The sequence below is a fragment of the Carassius auratus genome, chromosome 47, assembly GCF_003368295.1.
Source record: "Carassius auratus strain Wakin chromosome 47, ASM336829v1, whole genome shotgun sequence".
Taxonomy (NCBI): Eukaryota; Metazoa; Chordata; class Actinopteri; order Cypriniformes; family Cyprinidae; genus Carassius; species Carassius auratus.
Genome location: NC_039289.1, coordinates 10,564,014 through 10,583,396, shown reverse-complemented (window position 1 = coordinate 10,583,396; position 19,383 = coordinate 10,564,014). Strand labels below are relative to the sequence as shown.

Sequence of the window (19,383 nt, the reverse complement as noted above, 5' to 3'; positions counted from 1 at the left end):
CATGCCTGAAAGAACTGTATATTGCTACAAGGAAACCGTTATTAACTCCTGCATCACCATAGTCCTCCAAATGAGCTCCAAGTGAAACCAGACGCACATACGTGTATCCTCATGGGTCAATCCCTCTTCCTGCCAAATCAGGCTCTGCCACCCTAAATCAAGCTGAATTTGGCCTGATGACATCAAAATAACTTCAGTGTGTTCATAAACCCTTTCTGTCTAAAAAAAAAAATCATGTTTTTCTTTGATTGTTGTAAGCATGTCACATCTACATCACTGTGGAAGAATGCTGTAAGTCCCGGCCCGTAAGCCCAGACCCAGCCCAAATCCATTTGGTTTAATTTATCATGTAGCCTGACTCCACATTACTCAATCTGTCTCACACAAACACCATTCGTCTACACACTCTGGGGGCTACGGCCATCAAGATACACTCACACACGCAGTCGCACAGTCACACATCAATATGTAACCCACACACCTGTAAATACAGAGGGAGAGGGAGGTTTCCTGATGTTTAACTTTAAAGTTAGACTTATTAAATGGCTAAAGGACAGCAGAAACTGAATGAAGGGAATGTTACATAACAGTATTTACACTCAATGCATTGTATATATATGATGATATATGATATATATATCTTGAAGGAAAAATAAAACAAAAAAGTGTTTGATATTTTCCTGTAAAATGAAGTTGTCTATATTTAGCAGCATTGTGTTTAACACACAAACTGGTCAGCATCAGGTCAACAATCAAAGGTATTGAAATTCTACATTAAAAAATAAAAACTGTGCTAGTATCGGTATCAGCCGATACTCAGAATTTTTTGTATTGACTCATATCAGTTCTGCCAAAAATGTTATCGGTGCATCCCTCTTTTAAATCTCTTGGGATGGTCGTCAGGAATTTCTCTCTCCAGATTATTGATTCATTAATGACGTCTGTGCATATCTAAGTAGCTCAGAGGATTCTGGGATGTGTGGGCAGACCTTGTGAAGTTGAGTGATATCATCTTTTCACACTGTAAACAGGATAAAAGATGATTTTCGTTTAGCCCGAGGACTCAGGAGCAGGCTCTTCCACTTTCCCAATGCTTCACTCGGCTATCGTCACATAGGGCAAAACTTGTTCATGATTATATATCCTCACAATGGTTCACACGCTTACCTTCATTTTCATTTTTTCAGCTCAAACTTTAGACAGCAAAAATTTTTCATTCACTGTGACAAAAAATATGTGTGAACACTGCAATTTTGTGATTTTGTTTTCTCCAAATAATCAAGTCTCAGGTGACTCAACGTGTTCCTACTTCAACACCAACTGAACTTAAAAACACTTAACATAAATGATGACACTTCCAGTGTGAATCTGGAAACAGTAACATGACAACAGAAAAAAAAAGGTCCTTTTTGATTTTTAACAGTTTACCATGCTATTTGTTAAATCTGCTGGAAGGAACTTATTTTTGTAATACAAGACAATAGTTTTGGGCAAGACCATGACTAAATAAATCCCATTTTACCATATTTTATTCAATAAAAAGACCATGCATCCATCTTTCTACAGTTGTGCTTGCAGATTGCAAAAACAAACATACAACACCAACCAACATGGTATAATTTATAAACAGTTGGTCCTTTAAATGAATAGTACTTCTTTGAGTCAGTCTGAAACAGTGTCCTGTATAATTTACTTTAGCAAAGAAAAATATTCTTTCATATTCAGGTAAAATGAATATTATAACTGAAATATCCAAATTGATCAAAATCCGATCAGAATGAATTTGGAATCAAAATTGAATCAGGAATTTTGTATCAAAACCCATCTTGACAATTCAGGATTAAAACTGCTTCTTCCTCATGAGGTTTATACAAAAGGCAGCAGCAGTCATGTGGACTGGTGTGGTTTTCACAGCATTTCATCTCTGAACGGGAAGCATTCATCTGGAAACGCAGAGCATAATGGGCCAAAGGGCCTGCGAGCAACCTGCTTTTATGCACACTTAAGATCACATCGTTAAACGGAAACATATGAAAGACAAACACGCATGCTGACTGCTGTACTCAAAGCCTTGCATGCTGCCCTTAAGGCAAAGAGTGTTTGGAGAAGTAAAATGACATGGCAGGGCCTTGTTTCAGCATCAGTTTACATCAAACACACTTCTGTAACTTTTTGCAAACCAATTCACACAAAAAAGTCAGCCCTTAGGCAAAATGGCTCCTTTCGCTTTTAAACTGTAGCACATTGTTGACACCCTGACCTCTGACCTGCACAAAGATCTATCTGTCAAGGTTTTTCCATTCAGACTGCTTAAGAAAAGACTGCTTTGCTGAAGAAAGTTCATCTGACTTTGATTCAAAATTGGATTTGGGCCCAGGGTTGCTGCCTTGTACGCTAATGATTTATTTATTTGCCCAACTGCAAGATGACAGCTCTGAGAATTTAGTTTGAATTCAGCAATAATATACGAGCAACTCACCTACACAGCCGAGGTCCAGGAGCTCACGTGCATGCTCATTCTGAAGTGTTTGCCCAAAAATGACAATTTTGACTCCTTAAAGGAAAATGGTGATAGGAAAAAATTATTTTGCATCCTCACAATATTTTTGTTACCCTGACAAACTTTGGAGATGGAAATAAGATGAGGTGGGGGAAAAAAAATATTTCTTATATGGTAGGGTTGTGCCGATAGTTGGAGATATTGCCTGTGGCTGATGCCTTTGATGATAGCAAGATGATTATTATTTATTATTATTATTATTATTATTATTATCAGGCTAGTAATAGTATTTAATTAATATAAGGGATTATTTGTATCATCATATTTCTTTTACTATGTTTGTGCAGTACATTTTACCAATTTATATTTATAGATTTACTTAAAAGACATTAAAACTAGGCTGCTTTTAGCCTTACCCTGGAGTTGGTTCAATCTCCGCTATGAAACTAAGTAAATAAATAAATAAATTAGCATGATAATATCATGTATTGGCGATGTCACAGGCTGACATTATGACGATATGACTATGGTGGAGCATATTGCCTGACACTATTATATGGTTTTAAGAATGGTGGAACACAATTGCGAACTTGCAAGAAAACGTATAATATTTGCAAGCAAATGCCAAGTTTCTCTCGTGGGAACGCAAACATTTTGAGAGAATTAAAAAAGTTTTGAAAGTGAATACAAATTTCATTGAGGAATACAAATGTTTTTAAAGAATGCAAAAGTTTGCAAGCAGATGCAAATCTCTCTCTGGAATGCAAACGTTTTGTGACTAAATTAGTAAATTTTTGTGAGCAAATGCAAATTTCTATGGAATGTGAATGTTTTGCGAACAAATCCTAATTTCTCCAGGGAATGCAAAAGATTTGCGAACTAATACAAATTAACAGAAGTTTTGCAAGTCAATGCAAAATCACTGAAATACATTTTTCCTCTAATCTCTTTTATATCTCTCCTCACACTTCTCCAACTTAATGTGCAAATTTCCAGCATTCCAACATGGGCTCTCCACCCTCCACAGGAGAAGCTATCATACTACTCATCTTGATAGTTAGAAGTGGCCGACAGAGAGACACAGAAAAAGAGAAAGAGACACACACACATAAGAGTGGGGTCTCTGATTAAAATTCCCAGCACATTGTAGAAGGCCGTCGCAGCAATAAAGCCCAGCCAGCTGGCTTTTGTTCAAGTTTAAGACTAAAGTCTTTTTTCACTCCGATTCTGCCTCTTTTTGGTCTTCTGGCAGTGTTTTCTGGAACTGAAAGGAAGCGAAATTTAAAACTAGCAGGGTGAGAAAAAAAAGCCAGCCCCCTACTCTGACACAACCCCCCCCACCCCCCTTTTTTGCTCTTGTCTTCTCACTTTCTTCAGATGTGGTATTCATTGGCCTCTGGAGGGTTACCCGGTCCGAACAATGCCCAGCATCAGACCGCAACAAAGCCGAAGCAGCTTTCAAAAGGTCTTACAAGCTAACATGGCTTCAAAGCCCAAAGACTGCCTTTGTAGATCCGCAATCAGAAATGGAGAGCAAGGATGGACAGATAAAAACCTGATTCTGTATCAAATCTAAAACTGTGAGAAATCTAAAGTCTGTATTTTAATATCATGATATTCCTAACTGTGGATCACCCATAATAATATTACTGTATCTATACTGAAAGACCGATATATTGGCCATGACAATTAATTCATCTAATATTTGGAGATTTTTCAAGCATTTATTTTAACCTCCAGGCAGGACCACGCTGCCCATGAGGTTATCAGCTTTGCCATATTTGGCTAGTTTGAATGCATAATTGGTCAGTTTTCACTTTATATTAGTACCAAGTATGGATGCGCTAATATTACAATTCTGTTCAATACAGATAAACCGATAATTATGTTAAGGGCAGCAAACCGATATATAGATAATATAAAAATTCTATACTATTTTGTTCACATAAATTACTATATACTGTACAAAACACCAGGAATTAATATGAATAGTTGCAGTTGCAATGATCCAAGTGATAATTATGTTGTAATGTCATCCCAAAACTGTAATGTTCAGGATGACAAATGGATATTAATTTTGGGATTTGCTTTAAGATTACATTTAACAGTGTTATTAAATTGTTAGGTTTTTTATTATTATTATTATTATTATTATAAGTGAGATTAGATGACAGTTAAGGTAATTTAAAGGTATCTGTAGCCGAAATGGGCATGAACAATAAAAAAAAACAATAAAGATTGATACCGATAAATAAAGAAAAAATTTGTCCGATAACAGATATGGCACTGATATGTTGTGCATACATGTATGTTGACTAAATACTGTATAAAATAAGCTTTAATTACATCTCATTTTTGGTATAATCAGAAATCTCATAATTAGTAAATGTTGATTGGTGATTGGCAAAAAAAGTGCGGGAACAAGGGATGAATAATTACATTCTCCATAAATTCACCTCCATTAAATTCAAACTCAGCACGTCCCTCTCATGGGGCTCACGTTCTAGAGTTGGTTAATGGTGCACATGTGAGAGCTGATACCAAAAGCATCACAAACGTATGACTCCAGTGTTGGTGGTGTTTGTAAAGAAGCTCTTGACAGTTAGTGCTGGGCTAGTTTCTCCAACATTTTTAAAAGAATTTAAAAAAAATTCCAGAACACAAAGTGGGGCTCCCAATTGGTTGTATCATCTTAATGTGTTTTTAGTATTGTCCAATGATTGTCCCAGGGTCAATTTGTTAACTAAAGAGGCACAAAGAAACACAGTGAGAGTGACACTGAATTAGCATCTGAATAACTTGGCCTACAGAGCCTTTACTTACTATTCTGCTGAGTAAGTCATCGGTAAAAGTGCGTCTAGTTTGTCTCAAAGCTTCCCGTTGGAGTCTCCAAAGCAAGTGCTGTAAAAGTAAACAAAATTGTAAAAAAAATGGGCCAGCCTTATACATGCAAAGCATCCACGTAGAGCTCGTTCCTACCCCTTCTGTGGTTCCTGATGTCTTTTTAATTGCTGAGTGAACTGCTGAGCTCTTCTAGGGAGTGCTTGCCAAAGGAGACAGTGAAGAACAACAGTTATGCAAGGATAAAGTATGACTGTACTGTTTACCACAGAAAAACCAAATGAAAGCCCTCAGATGGGCCTCTGCAAGTGTGGGTCTCTCGGGTGATGTTAAAAATCAATATGCAACCAATTATTCATGTAGGAGGGAAAGCCTCCTGCAGTCTAAAAGCTGACAAGAAGCTGGAATCTGCAAGCCACATTCTGCTAATGTATAGTTGAGAGTTACGCAACAGAAATTCTGTTATTTCTGAGGAAACAAGGCTTTTGAATAATAATCACTGAGGACAAGCTCTAGAATCTTCTAAAAACCAAACAAACTGCAATGTTCGGCACAGGTGCCCTCAGGCACAACAAACTAAAAATTGAAAACACACCACACACCTGTCTATACCGACTAGATTCATGTAGATAATGGACGTTGTTGGAAATGCACACGTCCCATGACGTGTAATGAATATGAATGTATATGAAGGTTGATTTTTTTTTATGTGGGCAGAGAAAAAAACGAAATGTGGCCTCCAGAAGTCCTTGGAAGCCAATTTTTTTTTATATTTGATTGTGAACTCTTGATTTGGGGCAGAGTACATAATCCAAATGTGGGCGCCCCTGCCATATCATTTCACCAGTATACCACAGACATATGGCGGTAGGCTCTTTTGATATAAAGCAGGGTACAGAATCTAAATGTAGAGCCTCAGAGGCCCTTGGGGGACCCTACCATTTTTGCACCAGGATACCACTGACATCTTAAGGTCATCTCTATTGATTTGGGGCAGAGTATATAATAGAATATTATATAGAAATCACAATGTTCAAAACCAGCTACTGTAGAAATATGTAGGCAGGGATGTGAAACTCAGTTTCTAGAGGGCCACAGCCAATTTAAACTCTTATCAAACAAACCTGAACCAGCTAACCAAGGTCTTCAGGATTACTTGAAAGAAGGTTGGAGCTAAACTCTGAAGGACTGGGGCCCTACAGGAGCTGACTTTGACACTCCTGCCTCGAAGGTATTTGGCCGCTAGGCTTGCACCCACTTTAAAATATGCATCTTTAAAACATTACAGATTTGCAGTTGCAACTCCGCACAATTCCCTTCCTCAAAAGAGTCTGGCATGGTTTCACAAAGGGTCAACATCCAGATGTGTATATGAGTGTATGAAAAAAGAGAAATAGTCAGGAATAATTTAAATAACACTATGGGGGAATGTCTGTTTATTTGAGTAATGGCCAGACTTCAAATCTTCTCCTTGGGGATGAATAATAAATGAAAAACATTCACACATTATACACTGCAGCCATGCTGCAACTAAATTTGGCAAATAGCATGTTGCATATCTATTGAAATATCTAAAAGTCAACTGCCACTATGTGGACACTTAATTTATTGACTTTGTTTCAAAAATTTACAGTCAATCTGTGGCGTATGGCAATATCTTGCCCTCTTTCTAAATGCCATTATTAATGATAAAATAATGACGGAAAAAACACTTTGAGATCTGTGGTGATTAATGTGCCTCCTTGTGATTTGAAAAGGATGTTGCAAAACGCTCAAAGTATATATTTCCATGAACACTGTGTTATTCCACAATCTTTAGTGTTTAGAGGAAAGGAATTACGAATGTAAAACTGAAAACTGTTATTAAAAACAAATCGACCTGCAGTTTTTGGAGATAAACCCCAGTGATGTTATTCAGCCCAGCAACTCAATAAAAAAATAAAAAATAAAAAAAATAAAACAAAACAAAAAAAATACTTAAACATTTAATTCAAAAACTGATGAACTAATCTCTCTTACAGATCTACATGCCATATCTGAGCTGGGTCAAACAAGGTGACAGAAATCACTTCAGTGAGCCTAATTTACCATGGTGTTATATCAAAGAGCTTCTCGGGTCTTGGCAGGTTGGGAGCAGGTCCTCTGGCAACCCCAATCAATCAAGAAAGTCTCTGAGAGAGAGAAATAACCAATAAAACAGTCCTTTGAGCATCCTTTGCTTTGAGCATGCCCTGAACTACTTAGCCACGGAAGCCAAATGCATTACTTCACACTAGTTAAACCCAGCACAATGTGTCTGTTGATGGGGACACACAACGTATCAGATCAGGCTGGGAGGGGACAGCCTGAGAAGGACCCAAATGAAACTGAGAAAAATGAAAAATAATATAATTTAATCAAATGCAGTATGATGAATCACTCCACAAGGTACCACTGAAATTACACCAACTGATCTCAAAATTACATATTTGCGTATTACTTTCTTAAAATGTCAGTCAAGGTTTGAAGTCATGTCATGCAGTTAATGTTCTCGTGATCACTGCTATTGTTTCAGAGTACTCGGACAAACACAATCTTGCAGATCCGTTCCAGTAAGTGCGCAACAACCTTTGGTTCACTGCCACGAGGGCCCTTTGAAGTTGTCTTCGGTAAACACAGCCACAGACGCAAACATGCATGCAATTACATGCAACGGTGCAGTGCAGGATCAGGATCCATCACGTTTAGCTCAGCTGTTGCCAGTGAGGAAAACACCCAGCTGGATAATCACACACACAATGTCCCCACCCTCAGTCCTGAGTGTCTGTGTTTTAACTGTGTTTTCAGCATTCTGCAGCAGTGAAATCACTTGACAGACTGTACTGAGTGGGAGTGAGTCCTTTTATTCAGCCAGGCTCTTATTACAGTACATTACAAGACCACAGAGCAGGGAAATCAACAGCTTTACAATCTCATCAGTCCGTGTGAGACAAATGCTAGACTGTATAGCGGTCTACATATAGTCAACTGGCAACTTTTTTTACATGAACACTAGGGTAAGTGTGCAGTGCGTTTGATGCATATTTCATCAACACGTGCAAACTTTTGCATTAATACCTGATAGTTCACATACATCACAGATACGTCTGCTTTTAAATCTGCAAGTATTATTAGAGTGTTTAACCTTAAAAATCTTTCAAGATTATCTTTATCTGTGAAGTCCAAATCCAAAATTCTGACTACAATGGATTCACTCAACTCAAAAGAGAAATATTAATAAATAAAACTTCCAGATACTGTGTTTAGCAGCATGGTAAAATACTCAAACCCTGTGTCTGTTTAAACTCCCAAACTCTTGCACATGACATCATAACGGAGGTGGGGAGTGATTTCGGTGCTCTGAGGGGTTTGTGTATGAGTCTGCAGTGAAAAAGAGCAAAAGAGACAGAAAAGAAGAGGGGAGAGGGGTTGGGGAGGAAAGTGTAGGCTTTAGGAGACATTTGGGACATTTGCAGTCTTGCCAAAGAATGAGGCATGGCCTGCCTTTCTGATGTGTTCAGTTAAAGGGGTTGGAATACAGAAATCAGTGTTTGTTTGTCATTTAAAGACGATAAAAAAAAAAAAACACTGTGAAATGTTGGACTGCCGTCGAGACATTATTCACCTTTCATTACCATCTAAAAAAACACAAGCAATTAAGCCAGAGGCAGAGAAAGAAAGAGGTTTGGACTCTACAAACAATTGCGCACATGCGTCATTGCTTTAGAATCCGAGAAAAACAACGATCCAATCATCCAAATGTAGCTCACTGGAGTCCCATAATGCTTTTTTCGGATCAAAACCCACATCACTCACGCTGAACTATGATTTATGGGATTACGATAACAATGCGGCCCAAAGCCACTTTACCAGTAACCCTGATTAGAGCTGTCACATTAAGTGGGTTTAGCCAAAAATCACATACAGCAAGTAAAGCGAGACTAAGACCCCTCAGCGACAGATTATTACGCCAATATCTAACCGCGTTCCTGATGCGGAGTGTGGAAATGATCACAGATGATTTCCCAACCGTAAACAGACCTAAAGACTTATTTGTCTGGTAGACAATAAAACAGCCATGAAAAATGATCTCCTCCATACACCATTTATGCACTAAACATGTACAACACAAATAAACTTTTCATACTTTGTTGTAAGAATGGGGCTACTTTGATTACAGCGACTTGCACACACACTGTTCTGTTTCCGAGCAATCGCTGTCTGTGTCCTCAAGCACTCTTGACTTGCAACATCATTGTAACAAGAGTCCAAGTATCAGAATGACTGATCAAGCAGAGTAGAACCTCCTCTGTCTTCCTCAAACCACAACAAACCCCAGAACAGCACTTCAAATTAAGTTATTGACTCTTAACCAGAGACTCAAAAACAAAAAACAGCTCGCCTTCACCTCAAGTCAACTGTCTACATTTATATTTTATGCCACCAAAGCCCAACAACCCTAACTAGTAAATCTACAGGGCTTCAGTTGTGTTTCCCAGACATCAGAAATCACTCAGGAAGTGTAATCCAAGCATTTAAAATTTCATTTTTGAGAGCTCTCCCAACAGTCCAGTAAAGCACGCTATTGCTGAGGGATGCACCGTCATCACTTGCTCTCAGCAGCTGAAGAAACTGAAAGAACTGCAGCAATGTTAAATCAATCACAAGAGCTCAGAAAAACTGCGACAGAGAGGGGAGTCTGCAAACTGCTAGTTTTGGGTTTGTGGTCATTACAACTTACAGCGTTTACCACTCCAGGACTATAAAACGTCTCGCCAGGTCGTTGTGACTACATCCAATTCCTTTACTCAGAAAAATGCCCAAACGCCACTTGACAATCCATCCCCAGAAGAACACATTTTCACAGAAATGACATTGTAAAGACAAATATAGTACTTGGTTTAGGACTAAACACTAAGGGCCCTATCATACACCTGGCGCATTGCGGCGCAAGGCGCAGTGCAAGTGTGTTTGCTAGTTTCATTCCGGCACTGTTCACATTTTTCCATCCAGCGACGTGTTTAATTAGCAAATGCATTTGCACCCATTTATGCGCCCATGGGCATGCTGGTCTAAAAAAGGGGTGTGTTCAGGCGCATTGCTGGCACATTGCTATTTTAGGGAGCTGAAAATAGACTTATTTTTTACATTTTATATTATATTTTTTTGTTATTTAAAGAGTGCGTTGGTAGAAAATGCGCCTCTGGGTTGGTTCACAGTGCATGTTGACTTTGCTTATTACCCACAGTGATGCGCATCACACAAACATGCCAAATATTAAAAACAAAAGGATTACGGAGTAAAAGGATATTAGTGTAGGCCACATAAATATAAAAATGTAATGATGGATAGTCATTACGTGTATTGGAATTAGGTTACCTATTTGCAATTCAGCCTATTACTACTTGTAATGATTAATGAAATTGGCGAATTAATTGAACAATCGTACCAAAACACACACACACACACATATATATATATATATATATATATATATATATATATTAACTGACTTATCTCGCTGAGCTATTTGAAAGCCTGCATCCAACGCAGACGACTGGCCACTTCACTCGTTGAACTCCTCAGTTTAATCAGTGTGTTTAATAAGTCAGTGTATTCCTGCTTTAGCTTCGCACAGGAGCAGATCATTTTCTTCTCTTGAGAAGCATTCAGCTTTTCCGCCAACAAATTCCGCCATGTAAATAGCGATCCGCAATGGCACGAGAGCATCTCGCTCTTAAAGGGAATAGGAGATGACACTCTGATTGGTTTCTTAAACGTTACGCCTATTACTTATTAAGAGAATAGGGACAACCCATTCCTAAAATGCGCTCCGGCACACGGGCCATTCTTCCATCGTTAAATTTCAAAAGTGGATTTGGACATGACCTGAGTGCACCTGCGCCATGCTTTTTACACTTTGCGTTTAGATTGTTAAAATAGGGCCCTAAAACTGAAAGTGTCATTACTAGTGGTCGACAACAACAAAAAGTATTTACTGTCAAGGCTGACAGTAGACTTTTATTAAACACAAAGTGACCACTCTTAATTGGCCAAAAACCTCAACTATTTCCAAATATTGTGCGATCCGTCTAATGTCGCACTACTCTTCAACAATAACTCGCGGAGTGAAGCAAACTAAATTTGACAAGTTTGCATGAATACTGAATTTTGGTACTGTAGCTACATTTTGATACACACTGTAAACTAATGATACTGATCTAACTAATAAAATTAAGTGACATTAACTTGTTTTGAATAAGTTTGTGGACTCCTGAATCTCAACGTTTTAGCACAGAAAGTTATTGAACTAAATAGATTAAAGTAAGCTGTACTTAAAATTGAGTGGTCATGCTCAGTTCCACCAATTAGTGGAGTCAATCGCAACGTAATTTTTATGGGAAAAGCACATGGAAAGGTCTGGAATTCATGGTAGCATTAATTGTCCAAGGGCCCACTCATGAGGCCGTTTGACCATCATGTCAAACAACCAATCATAGTGCGTTTCTTTCATTATTGCGTTTCTATCATTATTGTGTTTCGAAGCTGGGAAATGTCCCCACAATAACAGAGCGGTGTGTAAAACTATCTGACATATTTTAAAGATTCTATGCCACAAATTTTAAATATTTCACATACTTTTAAAAATCCAGCATTTAGTTGATCCTGATAAGCACTCACAGTTGTAAACAATAGGCTTTCTTCTTTTGTGATGGGGTTTGGCACCACGGTATCTTTGTTTCCAGGCAGAACGTTAAAGAATACGACACACACATCTCGTGGAAATCCTGTAGAAGTCAACCAATTGTACGAGGACTTCGACATTCCTGAAGCATTTACACATTTGTGTGCCATTTGCACCAGACGTTCAGTCAACTGTCCATGGGCGTGACGTCTGAGGCTGCGACTTATGGAAAGGTGAGTCAGCTCATGTTTGGCATATTTTTTAATTGCTCAATTATTATACATAAATCGATCATATAATAATTAGATTAAATATGGAAGCCATGCAGCTACAGTACATTGGATGTGATGTTATTTTAATCCAATTGTAGGATTGGCTTGGATTGTTCGAAATCAACAGTCTGGCATCACTTATCTTTGATGGCAAGCTTTAGTCAATTAGCATTTTTATGTTTTATTTCTTTTTAATTAGGACTCATTCATGAAATATGAGCAAAACATTTTTTGTTTAACCCTCATGTGGTGTTCGGGTCAATTTGACCCGGAGAAGATTTTCTTTTTCCCGAAAATAATAGTTAATGTTATCGCTTTGGACTGAAACTTAGTGACTTTGTTCCCAAAGGGTATAACTAAAACTAAAAAAATTTTGGGAAATTTTATTACTTTTTTGTGGGAGTTTTGTTACCTTGTTACACTTGTGGTGTTCCCGGTCAAAAATGACCGGCCTATAAAAAATAGCTTATAAATCACTCATTATACCATATTTTCACCCAATCTTGGATTCAATCTTTTTGTCAACTTGTTCTCTTTCAATTAGGACTGGTTTTATATTTCTGTTTGCATCTGATTAATCGTGGGCCTCATTTATCTGAGAGTAGGCATCTCATTTTTTGAGTAAAAAACAAATAATTTATGAGTAAATTTGGAAATATGAAAAAAAATTATGAAAAAAATGGCTACTGTTGATCACACTAGTCTACTCTAATGTTTCACCAGGAATTTTGTTTTGAAACTTTTGTTTTGTAAAAAATATGGCACATAGTCACACTTGTGGTGTTCCCGGTCAAAAATGACCGGCCTATAAAAAATAGCTTAGAAATCACTCATTATACCATATTTTCACCCAATCTTGGATTCAATCTTTTTGTCAACTTGTTCTCTTTCAATTAGGACTGGTTTTGCATTTCTGTTTACATCTGATTAATCGTGGGCCTCATTTATCTGAGAGTAGGCATGGTCAAAAATGGTCACAATGGCCGACCATTGAAAGTGAATGGGAGAGACTGAAAATAACAGAACAATTTAGTTTTCAGGAGCATGTTCATTATTTTCATGTACACATATGAGCATATGTGCTTGCAAACATCGAGCCCTTGGACCTGTGCATGTATCGATACATTTATACACACACTACCCAGACACACACACGTTAAAACACACAAACTTTTTGAGTATTACAAAGTATTACATTACAAATGAACAGTGTTTGTTTTGTGTTCTCTATATGACAGCGTTTTTGCTTTTGTTTTTTTTTTTTTTTTTGTATGTCACAATGGTCAGATTTGTCAGGAAACAGCACAAGTGTTACTGTGCACCCCTTTTCTGAAAATTAAAGCATTTCAAAATACAAGCCCTGTGTTTTTTAATCTTCTACATTCACTTTCAATGGCCGGCCATTTTTGACCGGGAACATCACAAATGTGACTTTGTGCCATTTTGTACAAAATAAAAGCATTTCAAAAAAAAAAAATTCCTGGTTAAACATTAAAGTAGGCTAGTGTGATCAACAGTGAAACTTTTTTTCACCTTTTTCACAACATTGACAAAATGATTAACAAATAATGCTTTTTTCACTCAAAAACTGAGGTGCATAAGCTCGGATAAATGACTCCTACAATTAAATAGTTTGAAAATTAAATGCAAAACCAGTCCTAATTGAAAGAGAACAAGTTGACAAAAAGATTGAATCCAAGATTGGGTGAAAATATGGTATAATGAGTGATTTATAAGCTATTTTTTACAGGCCGGTCATTTTTGACCGGGAACACCACAAGTGTGACTATGTGCAATATTTTTTACAAAACAAAAGTTTCAAAACAAAATTCCTGGTGAAACATTAGAGTAGACTAGTGTGATCAACAGTAGCCATTTTTTTCATAATTTTTTTTCATATTTCCAAATTTACTCATAAATTATTTGTTTTTTACTCAAAAAATGAGATGCCTACTCTCAGATAAATGAGGCCCATGATTAATCAGATGCAAACAGAAATATAAAACCAGTCCTAATTGAGAGAGAACAAGTTGACAAAAAGACTGAATCCAAGATTGGGTGAAAATATGGTATAATGAGTGATTTATAAGCTATTTTTTATGGGCCGGTCATTTTTGACCGGGAACACCACAGGTGTTATTGGGTTTTGAACACCACATGAGGGTTAAATCGTTTGTAAAGCTACATTTTCAGATTCATGGAAGTGTTCGTATTTTCTAAACATTTGCTATACATATGCTCCCTACCACTTTTTTCATGAATGAGGGAGAATTTGCTCATATATGTTTTAATGTTATTTTGAATGCGTGTACAGACACTGTTATAATCTATATATTTTAGATCACTTAAGATTAAATGTTTGATCCCCATGTTTTTCAAAACAATGTTGGCCACTACCTTTTCCTGTTTCACTCAAAAATCCCACACACATCACACATAAGCTATCAATCAAACTTCATTCAACTCTTATCTTGCACCAGATTAGTAACCTCTGAATTTATTTGATTTTTTAACTTAAGCCCTTGTACATTTTGTAATATGCATGTTCTGCCATAATTGTTCTATTCATTTTGTCTAATTTCTACACAATAATTAACAACCATTGTTTGTCTGTTAGTTGTACATAGAGCATAAGACAATGGTCCAAATTATTAACTGTGAATGTCACATAACCCAGATTTGCATCAGATTCTAACTGTGTTCGCAGAAGACAGCCAGGAATCTCCATTTGGATGTATTTTACAGCTCATGTTCAACTTTTATGAGTGTGTCTTTCCACTGGACACAAATCTCTAAAACCCAAACTACAGTCACTAAAAATCTGCTGATGATTAAAGTCAAGGCTTGTTTGAGATTTAGAAAACTCAAAAATGTTCATTCTGTCATTTTGTCATTTTTTGCATGGATTTCGCAAGTGAATTTGTTGTATTAAAACCAGAACTCTGCTTGGTTTTAAAGCAACTTTTATGTGAGCTGAATCACCACAGTACTGGTAATGGGCTTTTTTTTCTGGCCACAAAATTTAGTCCAAACATTTTTTGGCCTAGTCGTACAACACCAAAATGTTGGTTACATCATTGTTGGAGAAAGTAGTGACAACTTTATTTCGTTCACACAAGACTGACTTTCAGGATTGCCCCATTGAATAAATGACATGTTTTTCCTTTTGCTTTGTTCAGAATGTTTTAGAAAATGACTATATACCCTCTTTTATACCGTGAGGACAGTAAAAACTCTACAGAGCTCCATCATAAGGCTCAGCTGAGAAGAAAACCCCACCAAATTGACCCCGTCTAGAGCCCTCAGGGAGTTCCACAGCATGTGATAGCCATCTTTATCGTCTGTACAAACACATCTGTCTAAACACTGTTAGGTCAACCACACAGTGGGTAGTAAATGCAGCGAGTCTGTACAGGTCTGTTTCACTTGGTATGTCCGATTATGATACACTCCATATGAGTAAAGGATCCAAATGGGAACCATGGAAGATTTTGGGTTTGCAAAGAACTTCTCAGTCAACTGTTCTCAAAAGAACCACCTATTTATGAAGCACATCTTAAAGGGTTAGTTCACCCAAAGTGAAAATTAGCCCATAAATTACTCACCCTCAAGTCATCTTAGGTGTATATGACTTTCTTCTTTCAGATGAATCCAGTCAGAGTTATAATAAAAAAATTGTGTTTGATCTTTGCAGCTGTTTCATGGGACTGAGCGGATTTTGCATGCATCAGTCCAAAAGAATTAAAATAAAAAGCACACATCCATTAAAAAATATATGAACATGAATATATATATATATTTTTTTTTTATATATAACCCTGACTGGTTATGCCTGAAAGAAGAAAGTCATATACACTAGGGTATCTTGAGGGTGAGTAACTAACACTTTAATAATCTGAAGAACCTTTTTCCACTATAAAAAACCTTGTGTGCAATGGATGGATTTACTTTTGAAAACAAAGATTCCTGAGGGGAATTTTCACAACAGTGCCATAGAAGAACCATTTTTGCTTCCCAAAATAACTTTTTTTTTTTTAATGTCAAACCATTTTAAACTTTAAAGAACCATTTTTCCACTCCAAACATCCTTATGAGCAATGGAAAGATTCAATGGATGTTAATTTAAGAGTTTAATAACACAGTTAGAAACCAACTGAATCTAAAATTCAGTGTTCAAACTCCTGTTACAGCTATATGCATATAATTTGGTCACGCTCCACTCACCGTGTTGATGGGGTTCAGGGTCGCTTAGATAACATCAGCACTTACATAATTGTGTCTGGCCTGTGTTGTCCTACAGACAGCTTGTGGCCCCTGAGGCGAGGTGATTCCTGCCCTGCCACTTACGCAAAAATGCTAGCTACATTTGAGTTGCGAACAAAACAATTAGCATCTGTTTTCACACTTCTAGACCTTTTTTTTGGTCAAGGAACCCATTATTTTTTAGGTTTTACTGCAGTGAGCTCTCAGTTATTGGAAGAAAAAAAAATAGCTATTTGTGGGAAATGGGACGCTTATGCAACACTAGATTGTTAGTGTGATTCTGTCAGATGGCTCTGAAATTCACACACTCTTGTTGCTGTGTGGGGGTCTTTCCATCACTCTGAGCGTTATGGGGCTTGAGAACTGTGCTGAGATTCTGTGGCTTAATTGGGTAGTCCACACCATCATTACTGTAGTCTCAACCTCAGAAGGCACATTCACTGTCCATGCTCTGGCCGCTTGCTTACAAAAATGGCTGAAATCACCAGTTCAAATCTGACTGGCTGATTAGGGTTCATCATGAATTCTGAACGATATTACTATATTATCCTGGGAAATGCACGAGGTGTGCATGTGATACTGCCAGTCTGCAGTTGTCAGACATGGTCTGAACCCAAAGGAGTGATCAAAGAGCTGAGAGGAAGTCCACTTTGAGCGGCTGACAAAGTATATTTGACAGACTAACGGGCAGATGAGTGTTCAGCAAACCATCTCAATATGTAAGTATCGCTCTATGCCAGAACAGATGGTGCTCAGGAATCCCTTTAAAATGATGATACCCCCTCAGGATCACTGGAGTGACTGACAAGCCTTAAGAATATGAATACATTCATGCCTGTGTTTGCAAGGGTTTTTCAGTTGTGCACTTTTGAATGGAGACGAATCTCTCTGTTGTCACATAGAAGTTAATACAAACCTAATACTAATAATTACAAATCGTGATATGAATCATATTTCATTATATAAATCATGCTTCATTATGAATCATAAGTAAGAAATAATAAACTGGAGCCATAATTCCAAAAGTGTATCGGCCTGTACTGTATAACACTGTAAAAAAATTTAATTAAATAATTTAAAAAAAATCCTTAATTTTAATGAAAAATAAATACACTTAGTAAATACTTCGTATTTGGTTGACTATAAATTACAGTACAGTAAAAATAGAAACTATATTGTAAGGTACAAAGTAGATTTGAGTAGTTCAGGTATGTTGGTATAATAACATAACAGTTAATGATTTCATACTTACAGAACTACAAAACTATAAGCACCTAAATGCTTCCAGTAATGCCTGAAATATTCAGATTTTCCCACAAAGTGAACAGGATTTACAGGAAAACTATACGTAAAAAATAAAATAAAGTAATATTGATTGATTTACATTAGCTAAGGTGCATAGTTTGCTGACAGTACATGGTAAACAGGGTTTAATGGTCCATCGCTGACACAATGAAACTCTGCTGGTACACCGACGAGGAGAACATGTTATCTGATCTATTCTGGCGGTTATCTGATGTAGTGACTCAGAATCCCCTGGGTACGAGCGGATCAACGGTGATGAGGAACTCTGTGTGTAGTGACCGTAGCCAAAGCAGAAACACATACAAACCCTCAGCGGAGATACGAGGTCACTGCAATCTCACAGCTGGAGCAGATGGACTGGTGACCTTTTGCACCAATGAAAGGAGGAGATTTTTAAACAAACAGCATTTGGTTTATGTAAAACAGCCCGTCACCGCATCAAAGGGTGTTTCCAAACATTTAATACAGCAGAAGTAACTGATTTACGCATTTATTACGCATTTATTAAGTTCTAATGAAATACAGACCAATTTAAAAAAAAAAAAAAAAAATGGGTGTGAACAGTAAAAAAGCAGAAATGGGCTTTTTTTCTCAACAGCCTCTTAAATTGTCAGTTTATGTATGTTTATATGATGGTATGAACCAGAGATCTGCTGTCACACCCGCATGTAACATGATTTGTATCTTACGGACATGACTGTGGCGATGGGAGGGTTTCGGTTCATCTAGCACTGAAAGTGCAACTGATCTGATGCACATAGATGTCCTGTGAGGCGTGAGGCCTGCACACACCCAAACACACAGATGGAGAGGACGGGGAAACCACTGTGACCTTTTCATGCACTACCAGGCTAATTTCTTCCTTACTGTAAATCTTTTGTTTTAATTATGCAAATGAGGGCAAAATATGCCAAATGTCATGTCGAACCACTCATGTGGATCCCAAACGCCCCTTACCACACAATCTTCCTGGAGCTGGTGATTAACAAGTTCAAGTTCAATTAAATGAACAGCAATGTGACATTATGTCAATGGGAGCAAACACATTGAGTAACTTTGGGCTGCGTTTACATTTAGCATTAACATGCAACCTGTATCCGGATGTTGTCCACATACACTTTGAAAAGACAAGCGTAAATGCATTTCTGATGAATCAGTGGGTCCCCAGGAGCAGGGTTGAAGACCTAGGGTAGGGGTGGCCAACATCGGTCCTCAAGAGTTTTGCTCCAACCTTGATAAAAACTCACCTGCCTGTAGCTTTCTAGTAACCCTTAGACCTTGATTAGCTTGTTCAGGTGTGTTTGATTAGGGTTGGGAGCTAAACTCAGCAGGAAAGTGAATCTCAAAGTCCAGATTTGAGGACACCTGGCCTACACGAACCAAACTAAGGGAGAAAATGAGCAAAGCCCTGAAGCGAACATTTCAAACGAGCCAACTGTGAAAACGCATGAAGACACACAAGTTCAGTTAAGTAAATGCTTGTTTGCAGGTGATTCTTG

At 37.5% G+C, this 19,383-nt stretch overlaps 1 long non-coding RNA gene across 1 annotated transcript in view; it reads right to left on the bottom strand.

The window, feature by feature from the left end:
* Positions 1 to 2,344: 2,344 nt before the first annotated feature.
* The window catches only part of LOC113065104 (uncharacterized), a 32,550-nt gene continuing 15,511 nt past the window's right edge, over positions 2,345 to 19,383 (bottom strand). The window contains exons 2-4 of the long non-coding RNA XR_003278933.1: positions 5,480 to 5,543; positions 5,324 to 5,401; positions 2,345 to 2,554 (exon numbers count right to left, since the gene is read on the bottom strand). This is a non-coding gene — a long non-coding RNA (uncharacterized LOC113065104). The remainder of the gene's footprint in view (positions 2,555 to 5,323; positions 5,402 to 5,479; positions 5,544 to 19,383) is intronic.